Below are 21,715 nucleotides of genomic sequence, written 5' to 3'. Positions count from 1 at the left end.
TAAATGATTCAATTCAATTTCTATGATTATTGGATATATTATCAGCATGCAAATAAAAACTGAGATGTATCCAAACATTACAAACATTGCACGTATAAGTGTTTTTAATACAGAACTACGTTTCTACTCTAATTTGTTGTTGAAATATATACATTTAAACAGTGGCTGTAATCAAACGTAATGTATAATTGAATAAATCTCTTATTAAAAAAAAACAAGACATCACTAACAGGTTAAAGAAAAATAAATTAACATGTGATATAGCCTAGTGTGATTATTTAGCAAATGCTGCTCTCTAGAGTTAGTGTTTTCTAGGTGACTAATGCATTTAATATTATATTTATTAGGAATAGATTATATTATCGGAACCGATAAAGGCTTGAAATGGCTTAAAAAGAGTATTGCCCGTAAGGTAAAGGGTTTTATTGACTTAGGGGGCACTGTTGGCCAACTGGTAATAAACTGATAAGTAAAATACACAAATAACATTAAGATACTTGTGTTTCTGTTATTTTTAACAGGAGAGACTTGGTTTGAAAAAGGAAATATATTTTGATATCGGTATCGGTTATAAGCAATTAAAATATCTTGATTTTTAGGTAAATTGAACATTGCATGACATTTATCGTCATCTTTGCACAGTTGAAACACTGCTTAAGCGATTACAAGAGACGTGATAGACTTCAGTAAGTTATACAGTTTCTCAAAACAACATTTATGGTTTGAATTTGGTGATAAAATTGACAGATTTTAAAAGCTCAGACTTTGCTTGATTTCAAAAGTGAAGCACAATGCGGTTTATGATTATTGGACGGCAGGTGCATTACAAATGTTTAGTGAAGTTTCGAAACAACAGCATAGAGTAAAAGACTGATCTTGGGATTTAAGGATCAATATCAGTTCATCAACATGAATACAGATTACGACCAAGAAATCGATTCGGTCAACCCAGCCTTTATGACATTGTTTACACTCATTAAATCATTTTAATACACAAAAAATGTCACACAGAGACGATCTTGAAAATGTTGGAGTGATGAAGCACACAAATCTGTGAGTTTCGAATCGATCCTCTTTTGAAATGATTCATGGAAATGAATCACTTCAGCTCATTTTACAAAACCTCATATTCACTACTGATGGGATGCGATAAAAACATCAACTCTTTTTCATTGACAGAAATGTGAAAAGAAATAAGAATAAGCAATTCCGATTGTAAATATATTATCTTATTTGCTACTATGCCTTTCAGCATCTTTAACAACACAAACCTCGCAAATCTGACCAAATCCGGTGATTCCAACCAGCCTATTTTTGTGCACAATATGAATCAGACTGTCAATAACCAAACCATAGTCATGCAATCTGAAGCAGAGACAAAAAACTGTCTCTGAAACCTATGACTGACGTTGATCTGCTCATATCTACTCCACATGCCATAATAACATCTGAACAGCTGTGTTCTTCACATGCCAGAAGGACACCAGCCACATCTGCACGCATCTAATCGACTGTCAGATAATGAGCGGATTTCTGCTCAGTGCATGACTCTTATCGCTTGATGAATGGATTCTCTCATTTTATTTTATAATCTCACTCCTTTAAAAACAGGCTGCTCATCTGTTATGCACTAACTGGGAGGAAGGTGAACTCTGTGTGTGTGTGTACACTTGTAACTTGCATTGCACAATTTGAGATACTTATAGAATGCATGCACAAATACTCAAACTCATAAGGGTGACATACATCCATGCATGCACATGGTGTGAATACAAATAAGCACTTAAATACCAAATGCATGCATGCATGCATGCATGCATGCACACACATACTGTAAATACAAATAAAGCTACATGGATGGATGCATGCATGCATGCATGCATGCAAATTTATACTCAAACAAAGAAAACCATGCATGCACACACCATCAAGCACTCAAACCCCATACACTTATGAACATGTACTCAAGCAGACAAACACTAATGCTCATGCATAAACACATAAAAGCATGCATTACTACACACCAGCAAGCATTTAAACACACACACTAACACAAACCCATGCGTACATACACTCAGAAGCACACATTTGTACGAGCATCTACGCGCGCGCGTAACGTTAAACACTTAAGCATTGACAGCTCGTACACAACTGTGTTGAACTGCTTAAAACAGCAAAAGCACAGTATGTCTTTCATCATCCCTAATCATCGAACATATCCACATCTGTTCCTGCTCATACGAAGTTTGCAAAGACACACATGAATAAGTTTAATCATCATTGATGCTTTATAAGCTCAGTTTAATCAGACACATGAGAACCGCAACGCCATCGGCGAATGTACACGAGACTCATTTAGAGCTCACATTAAGACTGTTTTTATATATATATATATATATATATATACTCACTAATCATGCTGTATGCACGGCTTTCCTCCGCTCGTCTCGTATATGTCTCGTTTAGTCCATTAATACGCTGAAATAACTCAACACACGCAAGTCCTTCAACAGTACTTTCACACACTTCAGTCTAACATGAAGCGAGTTAGAATTTCTGATTGACATCGGTACGGGCCAGTGACGGAGGAGGATATAAACTCAAAGTCGCGTCCACAAATAGCAGCCAATCAAATGACCTCGGAGGCGGAGCCTCACGATTTCCGCTAGCGAGGTAGATTGTATCTGTTGTAACCATAGACATATATAAATACCTAGACGCCTCATTGGGCGCTTTGAGACGTTGCCGCGATACGTAATGTAATTTGAATGTACATTACATGATATGTTGTTGTTTTATTGCTTTCTCTATGTTCAATCCCAACATTTTTCTCTCTTTCTTGTGTCTCAGGTCAGAACACAGCTCATTCCCTTTGAAATACTGGGATAAAATCGAATTAATACATCTTTAAACACTAATAATTTACTATCGTTTAGAAAATGTTATAAAACAAGTAAATACAAATCAAAAAGTGACACACTTGTAGTCTGCTTTTCATTTTGATTGCACTATAGCCTACAGATGAACTCCACAACAAATAATAACATGTAATGATGAGGCTATGGATCCAGTGAAAATGAAAATATGCACTGATACAGTGCACAGTAGAAATATAGTAAAGTGATATTTTATATTAAAAAATATATGTAGTACAACTTCTGAGTCTTTCATAGAGTTGTTTTATAAACGCAGTTTTCAGATCGCACAGCAAACACAGAACGTTGTGAGGACGTTGCCATTTCGTTAACTGCTAACTTCCCAGAAACGTCTTGGGCACGTCCTCAAAAGACGTCGCTAGTTGGTCCCATTGGGGACGTTGTAGCGACGTGGTCAGCTGGTCTTCAGATAACTTTTAATAGTATTGCACTAGATGTATTATTATTATTAAGATACCATTTGAACAGCCTATTTTGGGGGAAATATAAAATAAAAAAAATAAAAAAAATTAAAAGATGGCATCAATTATAGTTCATTGAACAATAATAAATGAAGTACCTGAAGCTGTACCTGTGTGTTGTTAAATAAATTATAGAAATTCATAATTTATTTAGCAAGGATTCTTTAAATTGATCAAAGGTGATGATAAAGACATCCTTTTACAAGAGATTTCTATTTCAGATAAATGCTGCTCTTCTGAACTGTCTATTCATCAAAGAAACCTGAAAAAATTATACTCAGCTGTTTTCAACATTATCATGATAAGAGTTTTTTTTCTTTTTTTCAGCAGCTAATCAGTATAGTTTGCAGCACTTGGATCAAATAAATGCAGGCTTGCATGGTGACCAGAAGAGACTTCTTTAAAAAAAACATTAACAAGCTAACTGTTCAAAAACTTTTGACTGGTAGTGGATACTAAAGGCAAATTTAATTTTTCTCTAATTTCTAGCTTTTAATTGGCTTAGAAATCTATAACTGCTGGACAATAACACGTAATAATGATTTGCTTATATACTACAAACATTTTTTTAAACAAAATAAGGCAGAATAGTTTCTATACTGTAATAAATGCTGTGTCAATTAGCACTGTATTGTTCACATACTTTATTTATCACCTGTTGGAGATTTGTTTTGGACCTGAAAAAAACGAACCCGAAAACAACTGTTTTCATACAGCGATAGCTGGACGCTGTTGCCCATATTAGGAGATTCCTGGTATTACTTTCTGCGCGAGAGCACCCTCCGGCTTCGAGTATAAATGAAACACACTGCATTAAAGTTTAGCGCTCCGTGATGTTCATTTCGCCTTCTCGGTCCGAAAAAAACATCAGGCCATGCGCAGACTATGACTGTCTCTTTGAGTTTAAATCTATAGGGTGATATCAGCTAAATTGGGCCACTTTTTGGTAAATCGTTTGGGACAATAATACAATACCATATATGCCTATTCCATGTGTATTTATGATTAATAATGACTGTTTTTGATAATTTTGTGTTGAAATTATGTAATAAAATATAATTATTTAGGCCCTACAGTTCTTGAAACATCAGTTGTGCCAACTTTTTTTGCATGAGCAGTTTAAGGTAAAATGGGCCAGCTGTTCAGGTAAAATGGGCCGGTCAAACTGCAAAGGGAAATAGTAATTTATCATCAATTTTAATTTCAAAACAACTGCTTATACAGCCACATAACATTTAAACTGCATTAAAAAAACATATCCATATGTGCCATTAAAAAAAAATATACATTTTGGGTGCAAACCCACATATTCAAATGTGCAATTAAAAAAGTCAATTTTGGAACAACATAGATCAGTGAACTGATGTCAGTTGTGTGTGTGTGTGTGTGGGTGTGTATGCGTGTGTGTTTGTGTGTGTGTGTGTTGTGTGTGTGTGTGTGTGAACAATATATTTAGAACAAAATGTGCAAATTACAAAAATTCACATTCAAAATTGATAACTGATTTGTGTGTGTGTGTGTGTGTGTGATGAAAGTTTTTTTCAAACACAGTCTTTGCAAATTAAACCATCGTCATCACAGATACCATTCTCTTCACCACAGCTCTCATGAAACCAGGCAGAACATGGATCACATTTTATGTTTGTACACCTTTGGTGTGAGAGCCCTGGGTTCAAATCCACCAATGTGTCCCTGAGCAAGACACTTAACCTCTTGTTGCTCCAGAGGCGTGCGACCTCTGACATATATATATATATATAGTATATATAGTAATTGTAAGTTGCTTTGGATAAAAGCGTCAGCTAAATGTAAATATATATATACATTTACACACGTGTATATGTGTTTGTGAGTGACACAGATGATGGCCCATTTTAGCTGAAACCATGTGGCCCATTTTACCTGAGTGGGTTAAGGTAAATTGGGCCGCCAAGAAAAACATCACTTTTTCAAAAAATATGTTCCTATACCAAACTAACAACATTATTTCTGATTGATGCCATCAAGGCAGATATTATGCATATTTTTTTTATGTGCATGTTTGTTTTTTTATAGATTTATCATCCTTATAACAGTTTAGTTACATTTGGTATGCCAGGCTACTTACCATGCAGCTCTCTGGTGCAGTCTTGATAAGAATTATTACCCCACCCACCATAGCAACCATAAACCAATTAAAACACCTGTTACTTGTCAAGCACAGTTATGACAATAGTTTGAAATATTTTGTAGTCATTGGTTCTAAATTCCAGAGGGGCTAGGACCCCCAAACCTTAAATGGCCCATTTTACCTGATGGCCCATTTTACCTGATATCACCCTATTTATTCACACCAGCTCTTGAAAACCTCTATACGAACACACTTGCCCGAAAAAAGTGCGGGGGACGATAGTTCCGTGATGATAAAAGTGGGGGGACATGTCCCCCGCGTAATCTAAGCCCCTGCATAGAGGTTACTAATATAGGCTGAAATATAGTGTTTTTAAATAGTTTAAAGGTGATCTTATGGTGCATTGCTCGTTAAAAGTTAGGCTGTTAATATAGAGAAATATCATTCTAAATCATTTTTACTATTAAAATGCATTTACTTTTTAGGTCGAAGTTTTCAGATCGGCACTTCGGAGCATGTTCGCGACTCGGTTGATTCAGATCGGCACTTCGGAGCATGTTCGCGACTCGGTTGATTCAGATCGGCACTTCGGAGCATGTTCGCGACTCGGTTGATTCAGATCGGCACTTCGGAGCATGTTCGCGACTCGGTTGATTCAGATCGGCACTTCGGAGCATGTTCGCGACTCGGTTGATTCAGATCGGCACTTCGGAGCATGTTCGCGACTCGGTTGATTCAGATCGGCACTTCGGAGCCTGTTCGCGACTCGGTTGATTCAAAACGGCACTTCTGAGCCTGTTCGCGACTCGGTTGATTCAGATCGGGACTTCGGAGCCTGTTCGCGACTTGGTTGATCCAGATCGAAACTCCGGAGACTGTTTGTGATTTTTTAAAATTCAGATCTGGACATCGAAGCAGGAAGTGTTTGTCAAACAGTTCATTAGAGATAACTGAATATTTGGACCTGAGGCTTTTTTTTTTCTAACCTGTCGATTTTATTTTTAAATGATTTCAATGACAGGAAGTTGCATGTGATGTGTTTTATGAATTGTGAATGGATTTATCAACTGAGAAATAAAGTTGTACAGAAATGATCATGAACTCTTCAAGATGATGATGAAAAGAAAAAAGGTAATATTTCATATAAAATTAAATCCTCCTATATAAATTATATTCCTCCTCAGATGAGTATTTAACATGTTTATTATTGTGGGGCATTAGTGTGTAAGTGCTACACACACACACACACCAGACAGAGTTTGAGATCAGAATGATTTTTTACCACATTAATAAATGCCATTTTAAAGGAAAATTAAAATTGAAACCATTATTTTATTTTGATAAGTTTGAATTATTACTGATTTTTGACTGTAGCATCACTACCAATAGCCGCGTGTCGACAGCAGGTGGCGCTGTTGATCTATAATCCCCTGCAGAGACACTGAAATACAACCTTTTTTGTTTCAAACAGATCATTGAACAATAATAAACAGTGGCGGCAATAGACACATTTTACTAGGGGGGCAAATGAGGGGCCACTATTTAACCAGAGGGGCACATTAAAAATGGCAACATATTTTATTTAAATGTAATGCAAATAAATACAAAAATTAATTATTGAAAAAATCTACACAGTAATTTTACACAATCTAAACATGTTAATAAAAACAAATTACTATTAGTACTCTTATAAAATTCAATCAGGCAATCATACATTTCACAATTTAATATTTATATATGAATGTCAAGAATTCAGAAGTGTATATATTTATAATGCTTACTCTACACTACACAGAAATAATATACAACCATATAAATACCTAGACGCCTCATTGGCCGCTTTGAGACGTTGCCGCGATACGTAATGTAATTTGAATGTACATTACATGATATGTTGTTTTTTTATTGCTTTCTCTGTGTTCAATCCCAACATTTTTCTTTCATTTTGTTTCTCTCTTTCTTGTGTCTCAGGTCAGAACACAGCTCATTCCCTTTGAAATACTGGGATAAAATCGAAATAATACATCTTTAAACACTAATAATTTACTATCCTTTAGAAAATTTTATAAAACAAGTAAATACAAATCAAAAAGTGACACACTTGTAGTCTGCTTTTCATTTTGATTGCTATAGCCTACAGATGAACTCCACAACAAATAATAACATGTAACTGATGAGGCTATGGATCCAGTGAAAATGAAAATATGCACTGATACAGAGCACAGTAGAAATATAGTAAAGTGATATTTTATATTAAAAAGTATATGTACAACTTCTGAGTCTTTCATAGAGTTGTTTTATAAACGCAGTTTTCAGATCGCCCAGCAAACACAGAACGTTGTGAGGACGTTGCCATTTCGTTAACTGCTAACTTCCCAGAAACGTCTTGGGCACGTCCTCAAAAGACGTAGCTAGTTGGTCCCATTGGGGACGTTGTAGCGACGTGGTCAGCTGGTCTTCAGATAACTTTTAATAGTATTGCACTAGATGTAAGATACCATTTGAACAGCCTATTTTTGGGGAAATATAATAAAAAATATGTTAAAAGATGGCATGAATTATAGTTCATTGAACAATAATAAATGAAGTACCTGAAGCTGACAATGAAGTAAATGTATAATAATTAGTAAAGATGATAAATTTAGTGCTGTATACCCGCGTGTGAGGGATGCGGACACGCGCTGCGGAGCGTCAGACGCGCGTGAGGACCAAACACAGCAGAAAGGTAGGAAACTTCACTCTTCTTATTATTTCTCTTTTACTATAGCGATTTATTTTTGAGTCTTTCATAGAGTTGTTTTATAAACGCAGTAACCTGAAAGTTCCTGTCAGTGTTTAAAAACTAATTATGATTTAATAACGTGTTTAATGAATTTGGTAAGTAGCCTATACGGTATTCAATGTGTCCTTACATAGAGGTTATTAATATAGGCTGAAATATAGTGTTTTTTTATAGTTTAAAGGCGATCTTATGATGCATTGCTCCTTAAAAGTTAGGCTGTTAATATAATATAGAGAAAGACCATTCTTAATTCTTTTTACTATTTTAAAATGCATTTATTTTTTACATTCTTTGGTCGAAGTTTTCAGATCGGCACTTCGGAGCCTGTTCGGGACTCGGTTGATTCAGATCGGGACTTCGGAGCCTGTTTGCGACTCGATTGATTCAGATCGGCACTTCGGAGCCTGTTCGCGACTCGGTTGATTAAGATCGGCACTTCGGAGCCTGTTTGCGACTCGGTTGATTCAGATCGGCACTTCGGAGCCTGTTTGCGACTCGGTTGATTAAGATCGGCACTTCGGAGCCTGTTTGCGACTCGGTTGATTCAGATCGGCACTTCGGAGCCTGTTTGCGACTCGGTTGATTCAGATCGGCACTTCGGAGCCTGTTTGCGACTCGGTTGATTCAGATCGGCACTTCGGAGCCTGTTCGCGAATCTGTTGATTCCGATCGGCACTTCGGAGCCTGTTTGCGACTCGGTTGATTCAGATAGGCACTTCGGAGCCTGTTTGCGACTCGGTTGATTCAGATAGGCACTTCGGAGCCTGTTTGCGACTCGGTTGAGTCCGATCGGCACTTCGGAGCCTGTTTGCGACTCGGTTGATTCAGATCGGGACTTCGGAGCCTGTTTGCGACTCGGTTGATTCAGATAGGCACTTCGGAGCCTGTTTGCGAGTCGGTTGATTCCGATCGGCACTTCGGAGCCTGTTTGCGACTCGGTTGATTCAGATCGGGACTTCGGAGCCTGTTTGCGACTCGGTTGATTCAGATCGGCACTTCGGAGCAGGAAGTGTTTGTCAAACAGTTAATTTGTGATAAATGAATATTTGACCTGAGGCTTTTTTTTAACCTGTCGATGTGATTTTTCAATGACTTTTGGATGTCAATACTTCTTGTACCTCAGTAGCATGTGTTGTGTTTTATGAATTGTGGATGGATTAATCAACTGAGAAATAAAGTTGAACATAAATTATCATGAACTCTTAAAGATGATGATGAAAAGAAAAGGTAATATTGCATATAAAATTATATCTAAGTATGAACTAACTTGCGCAGTACAGTAAATATTCTTACTCTACCCTAAATCAGTGAAAAAAATGTTTGGCTCTGTTTACAGAAAAGTGTAGATCACACATCCTTTCATTATGATGCAACATAATTTTCTCCTCAGTTGAGTATTTAACATCTTTATTATTGTGGGGATTATTGTGTAAGTGCTACACACAAACACACACACACACACACACCGGTCAGAGTTTGGGATCAGAATGATTTTTTAAGATTTATTTTATTTATTTTTCTTACAGGAGTTTACTCATCAAAACTGCATTTATTTGATCAAAAATACAGGAAAAAAAGTGAAATATTATTATGAAGTAAAACAACATTATTCTTATTTTAATATACATTAAAATCTATTTTATTTCTGTGATTTTCGGCATCATTACTCCAGTCTTCAGTGTCACATTAATTAGAAATCATCCTTAATATGCTGATTATCAATATTTAAAACAGATGAGTAAATTTTTTCAGGATTCTTTGATGCAGTGCTTTAAGTGGGCCGGTACGCACTGGTACTCAGTACCGCCACTTCCAAATATAGCTCTTGAGCGTACCGCCACCTCTCCGTGCGCCCAGAACGTGCTTTTAGCGTACCGGTACGCTCATTTGGACAGCTGTTTTAATAGAGGATTTAATCTTTTACCTGCACTACCGATTTACTGCAAGCTTCCTAATTCATCCCACCGAAAGCAGAAAGTAAAATACCCAATTCTCCATTCACCCAAGTTATACAAGAGAATAGCGCATATGTCGCTTATCCCACTGTTAAATGTCAACAACTCAACGTTGCCGGAGAAGGGGTGAAAACTCGCTGACTGACACCTCACCAAGTCCTCACCAAGTAAAAGATATCACCGCAGGTCAGACTCAAGCTAATGAAGTAATGCAGCTCTTTCAGGTAGGGTGACCAGACGTCCCGAAAAATTCGGGACAGCCCCGAAATCTAAACTGTTGTCCAGACTCCCGAATCTGGCCCTAATTGTCCCGAAAATTAGCTATACTAAAGCAAAATCTTGATTATTTATTGTCTGATAAACATTAAAAACTGTCCGCGGAGGTTTAGTCGTCCTGCAACCAGCCCCCGCTGGCTGCAGCATCTTTTTTCTAAATTCTAAAAAAAAATACCGTAGGCGGCTAGGCACAAATTTAGATATTCATTTATCTAATTAATCTATAGCCTATGCACAAAGACAATATGATCTTTTTGTTCCCTTTTTGTTTTAAAGCTTGATGAAGAGAGAGAGAGCGCAAGTTGCTGCAGCTGAGGAGGACAGTGATGCACGCGCACAGGAGTGATTGACAGTTCGCGGCACTGTGTACAAAAATACTCCGCTACACAATTATTTCCTTATTTTCGTTTAAGCTTATTAACGTTAAGTGTTACAGAAAGGTCTGATATACGCACTGTTACAGCAGTCATTGTTTTAATATTTTTTTTTTTTTTTTTTTACAATGACATTTGAATTCATAATTTTAATGTTGCTGTTTCTTGTTCAAGACTAAAGAGTAATGACAGACGGTTGATCTTTGAATAAAAATGTGTTTTGTTAAGGTTTGAAATTCATTATATTTTATTATAGGCTACGAAGTCTAATATCATAAGCCCCCCATCCCGTCACCCAAGATCACGGACAACACCCCCCCCCCCCTCCCCCGTTAATAAAATAGGCTATAATAGAGTACCGGCACCTCTTTTGGGCCACTTAAAGCACTGCTTTGATGAATAGAAGGATCCACAGATCAGCATTTATGTGAAACAAAAAGCTTTTACAACATTATACACTATTCCATTCAAAAGCTTAGTCTGTATATATATATATATATATATATATATATATATATATATATATATATATATATTGTTAAATAAATTATAGAAATTCATAATTTTATTTAGCAAGGATTCTTTAAATTGGTCAAAGGTGATGATAAAGACGTCCTTTTACAAGAGATTTCTATTTCAGATAAATGCTGCTCTTCTGAACTCTCTATTCATCAAAGAAACCTGAAAAAAATTATACTCAGCTATTTTCAACATTATCATGATTACAAGCTAACTGTTCAAAAACTTTTGACTGGTAGTGGATACACTGTTAGACTTTGCCGCAATTTTACAGTAACTAACCGCAAAAAAGCCCAGTAAAATACCATTTATATTATTTACGGTAAACTACTGTAATATGCACTGCATTGTGGGTATTTTGTATAAATTTTACAGTAACTTACTGTATATGGTAATTTACAGTACTTTACTGTTTACGCAAAAGCAGTAGTGCTACTGTAAATGAAGAAGACAGATTTCTTTACATACAATTAAATTGTAATCACTGCCTTTGTCATTGTGTCCACAACTTGTATTTTAGGCCTATTAAAATGTCATATGATAATGTTTTATAGTTTTTTCTGTCTTGTTCTGCAGATGAAAATCATAAAATCATTCTCATTTCACACACTGGATGTTAATTTTAATAGTAGCATTTTCTCCAAAAAACAACAACAACAACAACAACAATAATAATAATAATAATAATAATAATAATAATAATAATAATAATAATAAACGGAGCAGAAACAATAGGGTCCTCTCACCATTGGTGCTCTGGCCCTAATAATAATAGTAATGGACAACTGGTTCCCATAGAGGCAAATTAGGCATTTTTGGTTTTATTTTTATGCCAGGTAAAAGAGCACAGGTGTGGTGATATTTAAATAGCAATAATAATAATAATAATTATTATAATTATAATAATTATAATAACTTTGCTTAAACCTCACAAATTTTAAATTGTTGCTCACGTGCAAAGCCCACGCAACAACCTGGCAGAATGTAAACTGATGTTTGTGTGACGTGTTGAGTGCGCGCAAAACTGACGTCTCTCAGAGTGGATCATACCTAGATGCCAGCTGCGAGATTTTCTGAGGTAAGTACCTTTTACTTAACAAATTTATTTTATAAGTTACTTTAACAACGTAAACAATTACCAATATCAATTAAATATAGCTAAATTTATGAAGAAAGTAAATAATACAATCTAATAGGCTATTATTAACAGGACAGTCTGAAGGAACTTTTAGTTTTCCTCAAAAACTGCCGCTTTCATTTCCCATTATGTCATACAGTTAACTGACTGCCTTTTCCAGATGGACCCAATGTAGTATTTACACAAACAATGGTTTTCCGTATTTTTTTACGACCAGTTATGGTATATTTTACTCGTCATTTAAATGAATGCCGTTAAATGTGTGACGTTAGGCTATTTAAAGTAACGTTGGCGCGAATTCTCAAACGCACTCTCTCGCAGTCTCTCTCCCCCAGTCCACCGCAAGCAAGAGCACACACTCAATGGATACTGAAATAATGTATTGGCGCAATAGATTTGGCAAACGCTCCAGTGTATATTAATGCTTATTTGTGTTCACTCTCTGGAGAATGGCAAATTAATCGTACAACGCGTTTTGCTGCGGTGAGCATCAATGTAGCCATTCACAGACATAACGTTAACGTTAGTTGTCTGGTCTCTTGAACACAATGACCTATCAAAGGTGTTCAAGTTAGTCATAATCTACTCACTGCTCATAACGCCATTTTAATTCAGTTCCGAATTATGCAGGCTCGCGAATCCTCTCATCAACAAAGTCTAGACAAGATGTAAGAGGTTTTTTTGACCGACAGCCAATTGAATGCTGCAAACTGTCTGGTTCACCGTGCGATTCACTCTGCACGTGACAGAAATATGACATGTTAAAATAGTAACGCTTTTAAAGCAATGTAAAGGCAGACCAATAGATTAACTGAAACATATTAATTGCAAAATATTTTAGATATTCTATGCTAATTATTGGTAAAACTGATTTTCTTCTCCCTTTTTTCAGTGTTGATTGTCATCTGATTGTGTAAGTGATCCCAGATCTGTGATTTAACATGTTCATACAGTCATTAGCCAATAATCATTGACGAAAAATAATGTTTCTTCTTTTTCTCTTTTCCCTGTGTCAACAGGAGCTAACTACAGCCCAAAGGCTCTTTTAAGAGCCACAAGCACTGAGGATCTTTGGCTTTGTAAGTATATGTTTTGACTATCAGATGCATTACGTGATTAACATATTGTAATGCATAACTTGCAGGGCTTTACACTTACATTTCCTTTTAGGAGCACTTAGGTCATTTTTTTTTTATCTAACCTTAAAAAAAAATAATAAAAAATAAAGTAAAACCCTGCCCTCTATTTAATATTCAGTTTCACATGGAAATACTTCACAACACTGGAGAAAAGTTGTTTGCAACTTTCTGTTCACTGAGGCTCTGAAGGGGCAAGAATGCATTTAAATTTATGATAACAATATGCTATGAGTTTAATGTTTTAAATGGAAGGTTTTGAATATAGAAATATTAAATGGTTTAAATAACTGAAAAAATACTTTAAAAATTAAACTAAAACTGCCAGTAGGGGACGGCAAGTCATTGTCTTTGTCACTGAATGATTCATTCAGTCAGTTCGTTCAAACAGCAGATTTATTCAGGAACAAAGCAAGCGACTGTCTTTTTGAATGGGTCATTGACTCACTAGATTTGTTTGAAAACGCAGATTGATTCATAAAAGAAACACTGCTGTGTAGTAGTGGGAAGTTCGGATAATTTTACTGACTCGGATATTTGAGTCTCGTTCAGCAAAATTTAAGAATCTTTTTCGAGTCATTTTGTTCATTTCGGAATAATATAAATAAAATGGTATGTTAAATATCCCAACACATCTAGAACTTACGAAAATTTTGATTACATTTGTAAAAATAATACAAAATAAACTATAGGGTAATGCAGCCAAAGCCAAATAATAAGAAACCAAAATGTTTTATTAATGATTAGTTGTTGGGTCTTAAGTTCAGGCTATTGCAGTCTGACTCTGTTAGTTTACCTCACCTCCTGATCCGAGGCGTTCTTTCCTTTGCAACTTCATATTTATCACGTTTGTTATAGTTTGTTTAGTTTTCTGCTCGTCAGTGTCTGACTCTGATCTGTCTGCTGGCCTGTGCCATGTGTGAAACAGAAACAATTAGTTAATCTTTTCGAGTCTCGGGTTCAGGTCTGAGTCTTTCGTTCTTCCTCAGTCCCATAGAGGATATGCTGTCAATACCGGAAAGAGAAATGGTTCATCTCTCGAGTCTTCGGGTCCGAGTCGTTCGTTCTTCAAGCCAGAAACCCATAGCACTATGCAGAAACAGAAATGATTAGTAAAAAAATTTTCGAGTCTTTGGGTTTGAGTTCTTTTGTCACATGACCGCTGGTATCTCGCATCACAACATTAGATTCGTATTATTGACTGCGTCTGACTGTATATTGTTTTATATTTAGGAATTAAAATACAAAATATTTGCAATAAACATTATCTGAAAAATGAAAGTTCCATCTATATATCATTAAATATCTGAGAATCTTTTATTTATTTTTTCTTTCAGCCAACCTCAACCAAGATGTCGGTTGAGCAGGAGATGACATTGCCTACCACACCACAGGTGAGCATGCTAGGTATGAGAAATAATTGTTGAGAATTCTATTACAAGAAACAATTTAGCTGAAGATGCCTTTGTTTTAGGGAGTAGTCTGCTGTTTGCAACCTACTGGATGGTCAGCATTGAGGGGAAGGTCTTCTATGAAGCTAACCAACTTCATAACTTTGCCAGTGCTTTCGCTGTCTTTTTCGGCTCCTTTTATGTTTTCAATCTGGAGTATCAGGAGGCAGCATCCACTATGCTGGAGATGGTACAGAGGTGAGTAATTCACCACAAAAAACTTGATTAGTTAACCCAAAATTAAAATTAATGTATATCATGTATTCCACCCCATGTCATTCCAAACCTGTATGACTTTCTTTTGTGTAATACAAAAAGAAGATAATTTGAAGAATGTTGATCGTATATATATATATAGTATTTTCCGGACTATTAGTTACACTTTTTTTCATAGTTTGGCTGGTCCTGCGACTTATAGTCAGGTGCGACTTATTTATCAAAATTAATTTGACATGAACCGAGAGAGATGAACCAAGAGAAAACATTACCGTATCCAGCCGCGAGAGGGCGCTCTAAATAAATGCGACTTATAGTCCAGTGCGACTTATATATGTTTTTTTTCCTCGTCATGACATATTTTTGGACTGATGCAACTTATACTCAAATCTGGTGCTGGTGCTACAATCTGTAGAACTTGCTGTGTGAGTGTGTTACTCCAAGGATGTAATTGTTTTGTTTTGTTTTCTTTATTTATTTATTTTCCCCTTTCTCCCTGTTTCTCTCTCTACATCCCATTTGCAGAAAGGAATTGATGCCACCTGACACCAGTGATCTGCTGTGATTGGTGGAGTGGAAGTTTGGAACTGTTTCTGAAGTGTATTTTTATTGTGATTCTTTTTATTTTATTTGTTTTGTTTTGTTTTGTAACTTAGTTTTGTTTTAATTAGATTATTTGTTTAAAATAAAATATTTTGTTTGACAAAAAAGCACAATAAAGAATATGTTGATGTACATGGACTCAAGTCACTTTTTTTGGAATTTGTTAAATTCAATAGCATTAATGTAAAATATAAATATTAAAATATTTTTAATAAATTACAATAAAATGACTAATATACTGTAAAATGAAATTGCAGTAAGGGAATCATACTGTAAAATTAAATCGCGGTAAGGGCATTTTACTGTAAAATGTAATCACAGTAAGGGCTTCTTACTGTAAAATGAAATTGCGGTAAGGGCATCTTACCGTAAAACACATTTACAGGTAAGCTACTGTAAAGGGGAACTTACAGTAACTTACTGGCAATAGTGCTGCCAGTAAGTTACCGCAAAAATACGATAAAAAGTCTAACAGTGTACTATAGGCAAATTACATTTTTCTCTAATTTCTAGCTTTTAATTGGCTTAGAAATCTATAACTGCTGGACAATAACACGTAATAATGATTGCTTATATACTACATACATTTTTTTAAACAAAATAAGGCAGAATAGTTTCTATACTGTAATAAATGCTGTGTCAATTAGCACTTTATTGTTCACATACTACTTTATTTATCACCTGTTGGAGATTTGTTTTGGACCTGAAAAAAACGAACCCGAAAACAACTGTTTTCATACAGCGATAGCTGGACGCTGTTGCCCATATTAGGAGATTCCTGGTATTACTTTCTGCGCGAGAGCACCCTCCGGCTTCGAGTATAAATGAAACACACTGCATTAAAGTTTAGCGCTCCGTGATGTTCATTTCGCCTTCTCGGTCCGAGAAAAACATCAGGTCATGCGCAGACTATGACTGTCTCTTTGAGTTTAAATCTATATTTATTCACACCAGCTCTTGAAAACCTCTATACGAACACACTTGCCCGAAAAAAGTGCGGGGGACGAATTTCCGTGATGATAAAAGTGGGGGGACATGTCCCCCGCGTAATCTACGCCCCTGCATAGAGGTTATTAATATAGGCTGAAATATAGGTTAGTGTTTTTTAATAGTTTAAAGGTGATCTTATGGTGCATTGCTCATTAAAAGTTAGGCTGTTAATATAATATAGAGAAAGATCATTCTAAATCATTTTTACTTTATTAAAATGCATTTACTTTTTAGGTCGAAGTTTTCAGATCGGGAATTCGGAGCCTGTTCGCGACTCGGTTGATTCAGATCGGCACTTCGGAGCATGTTCGCGACTCGGTTGATTCAGATCGGCACTTCGGAGCATGTTCGCGACTCGGTTGATTCAGATCGGGACTTCGGAGCCTGTTCGCGACTCGGTTGATTCAGATCGGCACTTCGGAGCCTGTTCGTGGCTCGGTTGATTCAGATCGGGACTTCGGAGCCTTTTTGCGACTCGGTTGATTCAGATCGGCACTTCGGAGCCTGTTCGCGACTCGGTTGATTCAGATCGGCACTTCGGAGCCTGTTCGCGACTCGGTTGATTCAGATCGGGACCTCGGAGTCTGTTCGCGACTCGGTTGATCCAGATCGAAACTCCGGAGACTGTTTGTGATTTTTTAAAATTCAGATCTGGACATCTTAGCAGGAAGTGTTTGTCAAAAAGTTCATTAGAGATAACTGAATATTTGGACCTGAGGCTTTTTTTTCTAACCTGTCGATTTGATTTTTAAATGATTTCAATTACAGGAAGTTGCATGTGTTGTGTTTTATGAATTGTGGATGGATTTATCAACTGAGAAATAAAGTTGTACAGAAATGATCATGAACTCAAGATGATGATGAAAAGAAAAGGTAATATCGCATATAAAATTATATCCTATATAAATTATATTCCTCCTCAGATGACTATTTAACATGTTTATTATTGTGGGGCATTAGTTTGTAAGTGCTACACACACACACACACCGGACAGAGTTTGAGATCAGAATGATTAAAATAGAAACCATTATTTTATTTTGATAAGTTTGAATTGTTACTGATTTTTGACTGTAGCATCCCTACCAATAGCCGCGTGTCGACAGCAGGTGGCGCTGTTGATCTATAATCCCCTGCAGAGACACTGAAATACAACCTTTTTTGTTTCAAACAGATCATTGAACAATAATAAACAGTGGCGGCAATAGACAAATATTACTAGGGGGCAAAGGAGGGGCCACTATTTAACCAGAGGGGCACATTAAAAATGCAACATATTTTATTTAAATGTATTGCAAATAAATACAAAATTAATTATTGAAAAAATCTACACAGTAATTTTACACAATCTAAACATGTTAATAAAAACAAATTACTATTAGTACTCTTATAAAATTCAATAAGGCCATCATACATTTCACAATTTAATATTTATATATGAATGTCAAAAATTCAGAAGTGTATATATATATATATATATATATATATATATATATATATATATATAATGCTTACACTACACTACACAGAAATAATATATAATTAAATTATGCTCATTTTAAATGTATTGTGCAGGCTAAAAATATAATAAGCTTTTAATAGTATTTCAGTGCGCAAAACAATGATAATATGAAACGCTTCAAAACTGAGCTCACAAAGTGATTTGTAAGTCGCTTTGGATAAAAGCGTCTGCTAAATGAATAAATGTAATTCAAAACGTCTGTGTGATCTAACAGGCACAAGAGAGTCTATTAAAAACAGCAACAAACATAAAATACAAATACAGAAAATAAAGTCATTTTATGCAAATCCACAGCCTTTTTATCTACAGATCAAGCATTATAATATGAGTATATAATATTGGAGAGAGTTTTACCATGCATCCTGCTGTAAATGGACGAGGTGCGCGCTATTTGAATACTGAATGGAGAATGATTGAGAGCCGCAGAGGAGGGAAAATAAGGTTTCCGTAAACTTTATTTTAATGATGTAAATAGTCTCCTGTCCATAACATTTTGCTATGGAATTGCTTCAGATGACCAAGTCACCCAAACTGATGTGAAAAAAACGGGAGGCGCCGAAAAGCGCGATGTTTGCCTCCCTGAATATGATTAATGTCCCTAACATAGACAGTAAAAGAAATGGACACAGCGACCCCATTGGAACTCAATTGAAACAAATGAAGCCCAGTTTTAGCGTTTTTTAGCACTTCCGTTTCTGACGCGCAGACTCAAACTAAGCTTGACGACGTCAGCAACCTGTCTGACAGATGTAAATCTTCTAGTAGCTGTGCTTGCAAACTGCCATCGTTAATCTTGCAGAGACGGCGAGCTTGAGCGGGAGGTTCTTTGTCGTGAGTGAGCAGGAGTAAGTATTCTGATTAATTATTTTGTATAGTATTTTAAAATGTAACGCATATATTAATAAGTTAATTGCCTGCGAGCTTCTCCTCCTGTCTGTACGGTAATGCGACAGAGAGACTAGTGGTTATGACGCAATCGTTAGCCTATTTTTTACAAAAACTGTTTATACGGGGCCAAAATGTAACATAGAAGGTAATGGAGCCCTTTATACATTGTCGTGTATCTTTAGAAATAAATAATGGACAAACGGAGTCTTTAAACGCCTCAGATGTAAAGTTATTCGCTGTCAAAGTGACGCCAAAATGAATGGGAGTCAATGGGAATGCTAACGCAAGTGAAGTTCTGCTAAAACAGTGGTTCCCAAACCTGTCCTGGCGTACCCCCAACACTGCACGTTTTCTTTGTCTCCCTAATTAAACACATCTGATTCAACTCATCAGCTCATTATCACATGGGTTAATGAGCTGATGAGTTGAATCAGATGTGTTTAATTAGGGAGACAAAGAAAATGTGCAGTGTTGGGGGTACGCCAGGACAGGTTTGGGAACCACTGTGCTAAAAGATGGCAGCCCCCGCCCAACTTCAACTTCCGGTCGAGTTCCTTGCCCCCTGGTTCCTAAGTGTTTGGGTGCGCTGCACTAAATTACCCGTGTAGAACATTGCGTCACATTAGTTCCGCTTTTGCCGCTCGCGTGTAAAATCATATTACTTTTTTTTTCAGCACGGGGGTGGCCAGGGACATGTCTACAGAGGCATGGGCCTCCCTAGGCCTCCGTGTAGAACCGCCACTGATAATAAATGAAGTACCTGAAGCTGACAATGAAGTAAATGTATAATAATTAGCACAGATGATTAATTTAGCACTGTAAATGTGCGTACGTGTGAGGGGCGGAGACGCGCAGCGGAGCGTCAGACGCGCGTGAGGACCAAACACAGCAGAACAGTAGGAAACTTCACTCCTGTTATTATTTCTCTTTTACTATAGCGATTTATTTAAAGTGAATAATATGAAAAGCGAGAACAATGGTACAATGATATACCGGTATAATAGAGTTATAATAGCATAAAATTATATGTATAATATGAATAATACCATAACATAAGTCAGTTTGGGGTTCGTGAATCATTTGAGTCAGTTTGGATCGCGAATCATTTGAGTCAATTTGGGAGTTCGGAGCGGCTTCACAGATCATTTGAATCAGTTCCGGAGTTTGGAGCGGGATCGCAAATCATTTGAATCAGTTTGAGAGTTCGAAGCGGGATCGCAAATCATTTGAATCAGTTCGAGAGTTCGAAGCGGGATCGCAAATCATTTGAATCAGTTCGAGAGTTCGAAGCGGGATCGCAAATCATTTGAATCAGTTCGGGAGTTTGGAGCGGGATCGCAAATCATTTGAATCAGTTTGGGAGTTCGTAGCTGGTTCGCGAATCATTTGACTCAGTTCGGGAGTTTGGAGCTGGATCGCGAATCATTTGAATGAGTTCAGGAGTTCGTAGTGGGTTCGCGAATCATTTGAATCAGTTCGAGAGTTCGTAGCTGGTTCGCGAATCATTTGAGTCAGTTCGGGAGTTTGAGCTGGATCGCGAATCATTTGAATGAGTTCAGGAGTTCGTAGTGGGTTCGCGAATCATTTGAGTCAGTTCGGGAGTTCAAAGCGGGTTCGCGAACCCTATCGTTCTATATAGAACTCCAACTCCTTTTTTCTAAGAGTGTTGTCCAGTGTTGGGCAGTAATGCGTTATTACTGTAACAACTTGTTGACAGTAACTAATACTGTAACGCATTACTTTTTAAATAAATTAACTCTGTTACCGTTACCATATGGTGCATTTTCCGTTACTTTAAAAAAAATTAATTAATTTTGACTGAAGTGCAGCCTAACCTGTTTGCAGTAGCGACGCATTGTAGGATTGGTGGATGCCAACCACTGTAAACACGAAGACGCACTGTGGGTGTGTTTCTGTTTATTCAAGTGTGTGCGGCAGTCATGGCGAGTCAAGGCGAGAGCAACACGAGTTTCTCAAAGTGGAAATATGCTCATTATTTCACTTTAGTTGAGCATAAAGACAAAAACATTTTATGTTTAATGTAATGTAAGCTGTCTTTCTGGTTCGAATGTCCTATCCTAGCCCACAAATTTCCAATCTGTGCACTCAAATTTTGTAATCTGTAATCTCGGTTTTTGAATCTGTACCCACAAATTTATAATATGCGCGCACACTTTCGCAATCCGTTCCCATGGATTTGTAAACTGTAGCCTCAAGTATTCATGCAGCAAGCTCCTACGTGTTAACATACAGTTTTAATGAATATTATTATGTGGAATGGGTCTACAGCAAAGTGTCTTAAGTGATTCTCTGTATGTTTTTCTCATACAGGTGAAATATTGTTGAAAACATGCAGCCTT

General features: G+C 36.6%; 1 protein-coding gene and 1 long non-coding RNA gene across 3 annotated transcripts in view; one reads left to right on the top strand and one right to left on the bottom strand.

Moving 5' to 3' along the window:
• The window catches only part of LOC113062447 (hyccin), a 32,613-nt gene extending 30,061 nt beyond the window's left edge, over positions 1-2,552 (bottom strand). For both annotated transcript variants that reach the window (XR_003278531.1, XM_026232298.1), the window contains exon 1: positions 2,412-2,552. The gene's annotated coding sequence lies outside the window, so the exon portion shown is untranslated. The remainder of the gene's footprint in view (positions 1-2,411) is intronic.
• Positions 2,553-12,469: 9,917 nt separating this feature from the next.
• LOC113062008 (uncharacterized) lies at positions 12,470-16,105 on the top strand. Its single transcript, XR_003278486.1, has 6 exons — positions 12,470-12,491; positions 13,444-13,464; positions 13,571-13,630; positions 15,025-15,081; positions 15,162-15,336; positions 15,880-16,105. It is a non-coding gene; the product is annotated as an uncharacterized LOC113062008 (long non-coding RNA).
• Positions 16,106-21,715: the final 5,610 nt, after the last annotated feature.

Source organism: Carassius auratus, chromosome 44 (assembly GCF_003368295.1).
Source record: "Carassius auratus strain Wakin chromosome 44, ASM336829v1, whole genome shotgun sequence".
NCBI lineage: Eukaryota > Metazoa > Chordata > Actinopteri > Cypriniformes > Cyprinidae > Carassius > Carassius auratus.
Note: the sequence above shows the minus strand (reverse complement) of the source record. Positions and strands in the feature narration are given on the sequence as shown.